The sequence below is a fragment of the Myotis lucifugus genome, unplaced genomic scaffold (assembly GCF_000147115.1).
Source record: "Myotis lucifugus unplaced genomic scaffold, Myoluc2.0 scaffold_166, whole genome shotgun sequence".
Classification (NCBI taxonomy): Eukaryota; Metazoa; Chordata; class Mammalia; order Chiroptera; family Vespertilionidae; genus Myotis; species Myotis lucifugus.
In genome coordinates, this window is record NW_005871214.1 from 3,123 (window position 1) to 15,779 (window position 12,657).

The window sequence follows — 12,657 nt, forward strand, 5'->3', positions numbered from 1 at the left end:
CCCGGCCGGCCCTCGCTAGCTGCTCGGATTTTGCGTTTTATACTCCACCGGGGCCTTGCCTCCCGAGCCAGTGGCGTTGTGGTCCGGAAGAAATGGAAGAAAAGGAGCGATGTGACCGGTTCCGCCCCGTCTTCCTGCGTTGAGGCCCGGTTGGCTCGTACAAAGGAAAACACAGCAAGAAAACCGTGGGGGTTTTTCCCGAGGGGGGCGGGTGGGGCGGGTGGGGGAAGGGAACAAGGGCTTAGGTTTTTCTATGGTTTTTGTTTTTTTTTTAATTCTGCACTTTGACATTAGTGGTGAAAAACACTAATTCAAAAGTTATTTTTCTATCGAGAAGAGGTGGGTTGTTTTTCCTGTTGATTCCAGTCCTTTCTCCCCGTGACAAAGCATAAATCACGGGCACCGGAAACTAAGGTGGACCTCAGGAATCCGAACGGACTCCGAAGCTCGCCCTCTTCCTCGGGAGGGGAGGGGTGTTTTCAGCCCCCTCCGGCGCCCGAGACGGAAACCATGAGCTGCGTGCCATGGCGGGGAGACAAGGCCAAGTCGGAGTCCCCGGAGCCGCCCCAGGCCGCGCCCCCCCGGATCTACCACGAGAAGCAGCGCCGGGAGCTCTGCGCCCTGCACGCCCTCAACAACGTCTTCCAGGACGGCGGCGCGTTCAACCGGGAGACGCTGCAGGAGATTTTCCAGAGGTTGTCTCCAAACACCATGGTGACCCCCCACAAGAAGAGCATGCTGGGAAATGGGAACTACGATGTGAACGTCATTATGGCAGCACTTCAGACCAAAGGCTATGAAGCTGTTTGGTGGGACAAGCGCAGGGATGTCAGTGCCATTGCTCTCACTAATGTCATGGGCTTCATCATGAATCTGCCCTCCAGCCTGAGCTGGGGTCCACTGAAGTTGCCTCTCAAAAGGCAGCACTGGATCTGTGTTCGAGAGGTGGGCGGTGCCTACTACAACCTTGACTCCAAGCTGAAGATGCCCGAGTGGATTGGAGGCGAGAGCGAGCTCAGGAAATTCTAAAACATCATTTGCGAGGAAAGAACTGTGAACTCCTGCTGGTGGTACCAGAAGAGGTGGAGGCCCATCAGAGTTGGAGGGCTGATATGTAACAGTTCTGCCAAGCTTCCCTCACCTCGACCCCTAAATCCTCCATGATGTGCTGTGCCCTATACATTGGGTCTGCCCTTGCCACTTCCCCAGACATCTCATCGGGTTTTTCCCTCAGATTTGACAGTGTGCAATAGGCCAGAGGTGTGAAATGTTACAAGAACCAACCAATGTTACTCATTCCTGGGAAAGGAAGGTAGGAACTCTGTGCTTAGGGCAAGCAATGGAAGACCCTTGTTTTGTTTGAAGAGACAAGGAAAAAGGTGGGGGGGTGTCCCCTAGCTTATTTTTCCCTTTCCTCTGAGGACTTGACAGAGGCTCTGCTGGAGTTCACTGCTGCTCTGACTTACCTGGAGATGCTGCCTCCATTTCCCCTTTCCTGGCAACTAGTGGGTCTGAAGACACAGGACATGCAAAGCTCGTGTGACTGGTTTGAAGGACCCAGAGCAAAGGCCTCTCAGGAACCATCTCGAAAACCCCAGCAGCACTACATCATGCCATCTGCAACCCTCAATGCCATCCCTTATCCTATTTTTAAGGATGGTTTATGGCTATTCTTATAATGAAAAGTTCTCTACTATTTCAGAGTGGCTGAATCCTGCAGCATTCTAGCATGACAGGGTGAGCTAGATACCTAAGAAGACATGGCCGAAACCAGGCGGGCATGGGCAACCTGTCTGCCTCATCCAGCAGGGTCCCTGCCATTTCATTAAGTTAGGAGGCTCTGGGGCACAAGATAAGCAAAAGGGCAGCTTTTCCTGTTGGCCCACTCTGACCAAATCAGGAAAAAGTGAGCCTGCCTTCGACATCAAATTCCACTAGTTTAAAACAGTTGGGTGAGGAAAGTATTGTGAAGAGAACAGCTAGAATCGAAGTCCTAGGCTGGGAGTCACTACAGTGAGCAGAGTCCTCAAGTTAGGTGGTTATGTGTATGATGTTAGAGGACTTGGGTCTGTCATCTTTCTATAGTTTTCTTTACAAATCAACTAAGAATTGATCCACCCCTACCTCTAAATAGTTGTAGGCCACTTTTCTCCTAACTTTGGAAAACATGAGAGAAGGAGGGGAAGCACTGCTTGTCTCCAAAGTGGTTGTATTGCCTCAAGGCAGACGGGCAGGCAGGGATGGCCCGTCCAGGCCTTTCAGATGAATGGTCTTGGCAGGCCTGAGAGCTGCTCCACTAGCCAGACTTCTCTCCAGCAGCAAAGCCAGCCTGGGGCTTGCATGTCAAACCTGAGCAAGTGAAACAGGATGAAGCTGAGGCTCTCTCCTCCCCACTGTGACTGGAGTGCATGTTTACACCAGCACTTTTTCTGCACATTTATCTTCAATCCAACAAGGCCGTTTTTTATGCTGAGTAACAGGCCACCAAGCGGCTACTGCGTTACACTGTCTGAGCAACTGACTGCAATCTCTTGCACCATTTTCTACATCAGACATGCTTGGCTCCACAGACAGCTCTCTATCCCTGCACAATGACATTCCAGCCACCACCAGCCAGAAGTTCCAGCCAGCCTTGCTGATTGTCATAAGCAGGAGCTTGGATCCATTGGCAGTCAGTGACAGATAGTAAGCCATTTCCTCAGAAGAGGAAACTCTCCAGTGTGCTCGGGCCTGTGCAAGTGGCACTTCAAAGGAGTCCCCATGTACTTGGAGTCCATGAGCCAATGGGATATGCAAAGACACTTAAACATTTCAGGGCTGGTTTCTCTGTTCATATCCAATTCTGGTGCTTGGGAACAGGGACCCATGCTGATGCCTAAGGGCAAAAAGCCCTATTTCCTTTAAGGAAGGGAGCAGGCCTGACCCTGATGCCCATAAAGGGTGACCCTAGGCTTTTTGTTTTTCTTGCTTTTATCTTCCCCTACCCCCATTTTTGTTGGCCTTGTGCTGGGTTTGTTTACAGAAGATGTATTTTGTTTAACCAAATATTAAAAGTGGAAAACTCCATACAAAAAAAAAATAAAAAATAAAAAATAAAAAAAAATAAAAAATAGGCAAAGGATCTAAATAGACACTTCTCCAAAGTGGGCATACAGATGGCCAAGAGATGTATGAAAAAATGCCCAAAGTCACTGATCATCAGAGAGATGCAAATTAAAACGACAGTGAGGTATCACCTCACACCTGTCAGAATGGCTACCATCAACAAATGACAAGTGCTGGCGAGGATGCGGAGAAAAGGGAACCCTAGTACACTGCTGGTGAGAACCCTAGTACACTGCTGGTGAGAATGCAGACTGGTACAGCCATTATGGAAAACAGTATGGAATTTTCTCAAAAAATTAAATATGGACCTGCCATTTGACCCTGTGATCCCACTTCTAGGAATATATCCCAAGAAACCAGAAACACCAATCAGAAAGGATATATGCACCCCTGTGTTCATAGCAGCACAATTCACCATAGCTAAGATCTGGAAACAGCCTAAGTGCCCATCAGTAGATGAATGGATTAGAAAACTGTGGTACATCTACACGATGGAATACTATGCTGCTGTAAAAAAGAAGGAACTCTTACCATTTGCAACAGCATGGATGGAACTGGAGAGCATTATGCTAAGTGAAACAAGCCAGTCAATGAAGGAAAAATACCACATGATCTCACTCATTCATGGATAATAAAGACCATTACAAACTTTTGAACAATAATAGATACAGAGGCAGAGCTGCCTCAAACTGATTGTCAAACTGCAGTAGGAAGGCCAGGGAGGGTTGGGGGACAGGAGGGAGGGGAGTAAGAGATTAACCCGAAGGACTTGTATGCATGCATATAAGCATAACTAATGGACATAAGACACTGGGGGGTAAGGGAGGGCAGGGGCTTGTCAAGGGCGGGGAGGAAAAAAAGGACACTTATGTAATACCCTTTGTAATACTTTTAGCAAAAAATTAAAAAAAATAAATAAATAAAAATAAAAATAAAGCAGGTGAAGTTTTTCTCAGGAAAAAAAAAAACTGTCACCATGGGAACCTCCACTAAAAATTGTGTTAATTTAATATCCTCTTCACTTCTGAACTGCTGCCTCCTTTCATATATTCTAAGTTTTAGTTTAAGTTAAAAATCGTCATGATTCCCAGCTGGTGTGGTTCAGTGGTTGAGTGGCGATTCATGAACTGAGATGTGGCCAATTCGATTCCAGGTCAGTGTACATACCCAGGTTTGGGGCTTGATCCCCAGCAGGGGGCGTGTAGGAGGCAGCTGATAGGTCAACGTCGATGTTTCTATCTCTCCCTCTCCCTTTCTCTTTCTAAAATCAATAAAAATATATATTTTTTAAATCAGCATGATGAAAATGAAGACATCTGATCCCTTGTTCAAGATTGCATTGGGCTACAAGAATAAACTGTATTCAAACTACAATGGATACTTCAAGTGCTGTAGGTGATTGTCTGCCAAGGGTTCACATGGGTGGTGGCTTTCACACAAAGTATTTTCAAGTTTCATCCATGTTGTAGTATGTAATAGTACTTTATTTCCTTTTTTAAAATTTTTCTTTTGTTGACACTATTACAGATATTGCCCCACCCCTGCCTTTGACTTTATTCCTTTTTTATGGCAAATTATATTCCCTTATCTGCCTGTCTACCATATATTGTTTATCCATTTATTAAAGTACTTTTGAGTTGTTTAAACTTTTTTGCTGTTATGAGTAATGCTGTTCTGAACATTAGTGTACAGATTTTTGCATGAGTATGTTTAACTTTATGAGAAACTGCCAAACTGTTTCTCACTTGGGGCTGCTACATTTTATATTACCACCAGCATTGTATACAATTCCAATTTCTTTACATTCTTGCTAACATTTGTTGTTTTGTTTTAGCTTAATTTTTGTTTTGGCTTAGCCAATTTGTAGTTATTTTAAAGTCCGTCATCTCAGTTATCTCAGGGTCTGTTCTCTTCATTGACTCATTTTGACTGTTGTGTTTTTCTTGCTTGTGTGTATGTCTCTTTTTTAAAATTGAATTCTGGATATCATGTGTAGAATAATAGTAGAGACCTAGGTAAATAATATTTATCCCTGGAAATGGCCACCTCTGCTTCTGTCAGACTGTTGGTGTTAGATATTGAACAGTCTAATCGCTAAGGGAGCTGACTTTGGTTTTGTTGTTGCTATAGTTACCTTCTGTACACTACAGACTTGAAATTCCTCAGCAGTGGGCTGTCAATATCTTGTGCTTATATTGGGCCTGGGATGTTGAAGTGTTTTCCTTATTGTTTCTCTTCCACTGTCAACTTTTAGCAGGCCCTACTTCTGTGTGCCAAATAGAGGCATTCTCGTCCTACTCTTCTTCCTCTTCCAATAGTAAACTGTTGATGCTTTTTACACAGTGTGAGAATCATATTAAGGCAAGGCCTCATTCTCCTCCATGATGTTTTGGGGTTTTTTTTGGAAATGTAGATATCTGTGCATAATCACCACCCACAGTTCTCTTTCCCAGTCCATACCACCCCCCAAAAGATAACCACTGTTCTGATTTCTATCATTATATATTTATTTTGCCTATTCTTCAACTTCGTATAAATGAAGTCACATTTTACTCATTTGTTTCAGGCTTCTGTCACTAAACAGTTCTAAGATTCATCCACATTGTTGCATGTACCAGTAGTATGTTTTATTGCTGTATAGAAGTCCAGTGTATTATTAACATAACACAGTTTATCAAAGACTATTTAAACAATTGGATAATTGTCTATCTAATTAATCATCATGCATTTATCTTAAAAGCTTGTAAATATCCTGAAAGTAACATGCCAACGGTATATTTGCCTTATTCCTCAGGCCAGAAACTTAAGGATCATCAGTGACACCTTTTCTTATACCCCACTTGCAGTCTAATCAGAAAATTCAGTTTCTTTCTCTTTCAGAGTTGTGGCCTGAATCCATCAACTTCTTCCCACTCTCATATCTCTTGCCTAGAACTTTGCACAAACCTCTTCTCACTACTTTCACTCTTGTCTGTTCTCCAGGCAGCAGCCAGAGGAATATCTTTATTAAAGAGTTCTCACTTGCTCTCAACCTACAGTGGCTTTCTTTCTCACTTGAGAATGAAATTCAAAGTTTTTATCATGGCCCACAAAGCTCTTATCTGCCTCCAGCTACTTTATTTCCTACACCACTTTCTTTCTCTGACTTAACTTGCTGTTTCTCTCTGCCAGGAGGCTCTTGGCCCTCAAGAGGCCAATACGTTGCTCCCTCTTTTCATTCTGGTCTCAGCTCAAATGTCACCTCATGGGAGAGGTTTTCCTTTAATGATCAAATCTAAAAATCCTTTCTAGCTTTATTTTTCTTGCCTTACCCTGTATTATTTTTATAACACGAATCACTGACTGTTTTCATTATCTGTCCCCCCACTGCCCTCCTTGAGGGCAGGGATTTTGCTTTTGTTCTTTGCTCAATCTAGTGTGTTTTAGGCCTCTTACATCAGCCCTTTGAGACTTGTTGTTGAATTATTGAATAAGGTACATCTTTAGGAATTTTGAGTAGATTTAATGTTGACATTACTTATCAATTTCTAACTATAACACAGTATTCAAGGGATTGTTTCTTTCATAATGCTACATCATTCTGTTATAGGCCATGGTTCTTTTTGTTTGTTATTTTAATCCTCACCAGAGGATATTTTCCCCTTGATTTTCAGAGAGAGAGGGAAAGACAGAGAAATATCAATGTGAGAGAAACACATGGATTGGTTGCCTTCTGCGTGTGCCCTGACCAGGGCCCTGGGTAAGGAGGAGCCTACAACTGAGTTAGAAAGGAAGTTAATATTTGTTGCTTATCTCCCACCCCTTTTCTTTTTGTAGTTATTAAAGAGAGCATTTGCTTAGCAATTTTCAAAAGGGTTTACTAAGAATTAGAAAAAGAATTAGTAGTAAACATTACCAATTCAAGAATTGGATTATTCCACATTGTTACTGACTTTGAAATTAAGCATCTGGTGACTGGGGAAGGGTGGTTTCTCTGTGTTTGCTTAACCAGCTGGTTGTTATGGAAAGGCAAAAGCAGATCATTGTTCTTGTTGAAAGAAGCTGGGTATTCATAGACTTAATTTAAAGGGTGAGTTTTTGTCCAGTCAGCGTGGCTCAGTGGTTGAGCGTCAACCTATGAACCTGGAGGTCACGGTTCGATTCCTGGTCAGGGCACTTGCCCGGGTTTCGGGTTTGAACCCCAGTAGGGGGCATGCAGGAAGCAGCCAACCAATGATTCTCTCTCTTTGATGTTTCTCTCTCTCTCTCACCCACTCCCTTTCTCTTTGAAATCAATAAAAATACATATTTAAAAATAAAAATAAATAAAGGGTGAGTTTTGCATGGAAGATAATCTCATACCATATAAAAAGGTGTGTGTCATTCCCTCCAAACCCCCACCCCCGTTTTCCTTGGTAACAGATTCCTGCATTTTGAAAACTGTGCTTTTTGTAAGAATTTTAGTGTATTTAATGTATGAGATACCATATGTTGCTGCAACCAGTTTTCTTGAACATTCATGTGAATAAGAAGAGCATATTCAGACTCACTAAACAGGATTAATTTACAAACACATTAAGACTCAGTCATTAATGAATATGATATTTAAAATTACATTGTAGTTGTAGCAGATGTCAGGTTAGCATACCTTCCACTAAATATTCAGCACTTTTCCCTAAATTAAAAACAAGTGGTGTTTTTTTTTTCTTTGCAAATTGTTTAAAAGCCAATTCTGGTTAGTTTAAAACACACACAAATTTCTCTGAATTTTTTGATACAAAAGTTTTCTGAGACATGTTTTGCTGAAGTTAAGCTAGTACATGCTTTTAATCCCAAGGCGGTGCTTCTCTTAGGACATACTGGTAATGCCTATGAGTGACTGTTCCTATTTCACTCTTCCCTGAAATACTGATAAACAGATTCCTAAGTTTTACCATGCAGTTTTGCTTCCGATAAGCTGACTTTAGATATGCTTGATAACTAATAAGCTTCTTTAATATTCAGTATGGAGTTTTTCTGGCTACCATTAGATTTTTCAAATTTGCCACTAACTTTGATACTAGGACATGACATTAGACAGTAGCTACTGCTTCCAGGTGTTCTGCTATACACCCTACTCCCCTTTTTAAAAAAAAAAGTATGAAATATGCTTCTTATACCGGTAACTTAGTCTACCCCTAATTTTTTAAATATATTTTTATTGATTTCAGAGAGGAAGGGAGTGGGAGAGAGAGATAGAAACATCAATGATGAAAGAGAATCATCGATCAGCTGCCTCTCGCACACCTCACACTGGGGATCTACCCGCAACCCGGGCATGTGCCCTGACTGGGAAATGAACCGTGACCTCCTGGTTCATAGGTCGATGCTCAACCACTAAGCCACACCGGCCAGGCAAGAATTTGTAGTTTTAAGAATAGGAATATGAAATTAAATAAAATAAAGGCAAATTGAATGAAAACAGTTAGAAAGGAAGTTAATATTTGTTGCTTATTTTCTTTATGCCAAGAATTGTGCCCTCTACATAATTCTGTTCTATATTCCTGTATCATTTTGATTACCTCTGTCCTTGTGTCTGTCACCCTATAATTGTTTACTGGTCTAACTCCCATCTTCTTGACAGCAAATATGTTTTCACCCGCATCATCAGCATTTAGCACATTGCACATAGTATTTTGTCATAATAAGCACTCATATTGTGTTAATTTTTATTCCCACTTTAAAGGTGAGAAAACAGGCTTAGAGAGGTTAGGCAATTTGTACAATGATGACTTTGCTAGTTTGTGGTAGAACAAGGGATTGAAATTGGGGTGTTTCTTAAACCTAGTGCCCTTTTTATTTTTTAAAGATATTTTAATTGCCCTTGACCAGAATCGAACCTGGGACCCTTCACTCCGCAGGCTGATGCTCTATCCACTGAGCCAAACCGGTTAGGGCTATAAATGCATTTTTAAAATATCCAGAAACTTAATAGATTGAGTTTCAGATTAAGTTTTAAAATATTGTATCATTTCAGTGGTTTGTTGTTGTTGTTTTTTATTTTGTTGATGTCTTTAGAATCAGGAAATTCTACAATTATTACAGAGCATAGATTTTTATAGTCTTCTGAAAATTCCTTTGTGTATCATTTTTCTTTTATTTTGGAACAAAAACAACTAAAAAAAGTGGGGAGGAGAGGATATAAGTTCTAAAGGAAACAAAAGATTAAAGTCCCTCTTTAATGTGAATGAAATTTGGCTTTTTAAAGTATGCTCTCTAAATTTTTCTTTGTAGGAGCCTCTATATTAAGTCAGTACTTGATTATATACCCAAGGACTTTATTTGATTATCCCTAATTAGTTAGGGTGATTCTGGTTGCATTAACAAAAACTGTGCTGCAAAATGACTTAAGTAGTCAGAAAATGTGTAATCTCATAACCATGGGATAAAGGTTCTTTCCATCAGTTGGATTGGGTCCACTTTAGAATTAATGTTCTACATCTGAACAAATTGTAGTTGGGAAGGGAATACATACATGGATTAGCAAAAATGTAAGGTTTCTAAACCAAATTACTGGTTACAAGAGATGGAATTACTGTGATTGGTTTTGGCTAATCAGGATCTGCCCTTGGAACTGGGGTCAAAGTCCTAAAATTTTGTCGATGCCACAAAGAGTGGGGAGAGGGGAGTGAATCGGAGGGGTTTCATCACACTGTCCGCTGGAGTTTCTTAATTGCCCTTCAAAAAAAATGTGATGTAGCCTTAGCTGGTTTGGCTCAGTGGATAGAGCGTCGGCCTACGGACTGAAGGGTCCTGAGTTCGATTCTGGTCAAGGGCACATGCCCAGGTTTCGGGCTCGATTCCAGTAGGGGATGTGCAGGAGGCAACGGATCATTGACGGATCATTGATGTTTCCATCCCCCACCCCTCTCTCCCATCTCTCTGAAATCAATAAAAAAATTTTTTTTTTTAATGGGATGTATAATTGACTTCCTGTCTTGCGGAATATAATTGTTCAAACAGGGTGATGGAAGCATGGGGGTTTCTTTTACTATTCTCTGCTCCATACAAATTCCGTAATAAAAAGTTTAAAAGAAAGCTAAGTGGGGCACAAGAAAATAGAGTGATGGTTGCTTATGGCAACATTTTTCTAGGTTGGTGTTTTTCCATTCATCCTGCTCAATTTCTTCTCTGCTTATATGTAGAATTAACATATAATTCTTCCTCTCAAAGCCTAATATGGATAACCTTAATTAAAGTTGACACTAATACTTTAGCACTTACATAGAAGAGCAATAGCATGGTATTGGAATGGACACAGCTTCACAGGTTTTGAAGTTACAGCTTGGGTTTCAAACCAGATTCCCCTGTGTCCTCCCATTAGTAGTTATGAGATCACTGCAAGTTACCCAGTTTCTCTGAACTGCAATTTCTTCTCTAAGATGGGGATAACAATACCTATCTCATAGGGTTAAATGATTAGGATAAAAAATTTAAATAAGTTTCTAGCATATAGCCTAGCATTTGTTGAACTCCAATTATGGTTATTTTCTTCTCTGTGAGGCTCAATTATCCTAGCCCAATTTGATAGACGTGGTAGCATTATTATAGTTGAGTTATTAGTGCGGATTGTGAAGTTATTAGAGCCCATCCCTGAATGTCTTTTCCCATTAACCATCTCCTGCATTTGCGACATTTGCTGGACCTCTGCCTTTCACAATCATCATAGCTAGTTTCTTATGGTCAGTGGGCAATATTAAGTTTTAGCTGTGGGGAATTAGGTTTTTTGGCCCAAGTCTAATAAATTATCTCAATGGTTTAAAAATATAATTGTGTATGATGCTGTCAACTCTTTCAAGCATGGTGAACATTTATGCCTGAAAAGTAGAAATATACCTATTTCTAAGAATACTGCTCATTTCTGATTTTATAAAATAATATGTAGGAGACTTTTACTATTGTGCCTTTTGTAATCAGTAGTTTCTAAATAGGTGTAAAGTGTATGTTATTTTCTTTTAATACTTCTTTGTCCCTTATTTATGTGGGGGAAAAGCTACTTCCTTATTCAATATGGAATTATTTAAGCTAGGCTGTCCTTCAGATTTCATATTCAAACTTAGCCAGTTCAGCAATAAGAGCAATACCTAGTTGCAGCTAGATGTGTTTAGGATGTACTTTATATGCAGAAAGAATATTTTACTGGGTTTATTTTAATAGGAAGTAAAATAACATTTTGATAAAAAATAACAAATCTTTTTAAAGCCAAAGCCACAAGAGGAATTCATAATTATGTTTAGGAACTTGCTATTAGGTAATCAACTTTTAATTATATAAGGACAGTTATTCAGATAAAAGGTTAGTTAGTAATTTCTATCTAGTATATTACAAGATGGCGGTTCACCAGGAATATTCTCACCCTCTTGAAGGTTATCCTAAGGTGTTTGTTTTAGGGTGTCTTTCTAACATCTCACATCTGCATTATATTCGGGAATTGTGTATCCCAGTAAGAACCACAGCAGCAGTCGTGGCTCAGTGCCAGGGCACTGCTTGAGGTTCTGCTATGTCCTGATCTGCACTAGGTGGGTCAAGATGAGATAATTTTTCTGCCTTCATTCTCAGAACAATTGGGTTCATATTTAAATTGGTTATGATTGCTTGTTACATTCTCTAATTCAAGGACAAGGAATTTATTTTAATGAAGAAAAATTCCTTTTAACCGAGCAAACTATCATAGCTTTATACTTTACTAAACTTCCTTTATCTGAGCCTCATTGTCTGAACTCAGTGTTGGGGCAGTAAGAACTGCAGTGTTTCACCCACATATAATTAAGGAGGTAGTGGCAGTAATTCCCCTTTCTTTTTTATTCATTCCTTTCTCTTTTAGATTATCTTCATTTCTCTTCTTTTCTCCTCTCTACTCTGCTTTAGTACTCTTTTCTGTCCATATCTTTTTGTATCCTTTTTAATGTGTGTGTGTGTGTGTGTGTGTGTGTGTGTTGACAGAAGAAAGGCACTCTCCATGTCCTCATCTCTCACTAATCTGTTGAGATCTAGAATGCTAACTAAGCTTTTTTTTATACATCTAACAAAGAAAAAGTAAGATAAAAATTATGGTTACTCTTATTTGCTCTCTGCATATGTTTTTGTTAGGTTGAACCATATGAAGTTGTCAATATTTTTTTGATCCACAGACACAGATTTAACCTAATACTTCTCTAAGCAACCTTTAGCTATAAGTAGGATTTGGAAATTTACCAAAATGGAAAAAATTGAGAAGTTTACTTTTTTATTTGTTTGTTTTGTTAAGGGAAGGCTTGGGGGTGGGGAGCATAAGTAATGAGTTTATTTTGTGGTGTAGGGGGACACGTTCAAGGAGAAGTGAATGTCTAGTAGAGATTTGTAAACAGGATTTGTAAATAGAGAGATGAGATCATTGGCATATAGGTGGCACTTGAAAACATGAATATGAATGAGGTTACCCCCTGAGAGTGTAGTGAGAAGAAAAGACAGCCTATGGCTTCTTTTGCACACTGGGAAGTGGATCATGCAAGTAAAACTCAGATGAGGGCTATACATAGAAGTAAAAGTGTATTC

At 40.3% G+C, this 12,657-nt stretch overlaps 1 pseudogene; it reads left to right on the forward strand.

Annotated features, from left to right (window-relative positions):
* The first annotated feature begins 244 nt into the window (after positions 1 to 244).
* On the forward strand, positions 245 to 3,079 carry LOC106698352 (annotated as a pseudogene).
* The last annotated feature ends 9,578 nt before the right edge of the window (positions 3,080 to 12,657 follow it).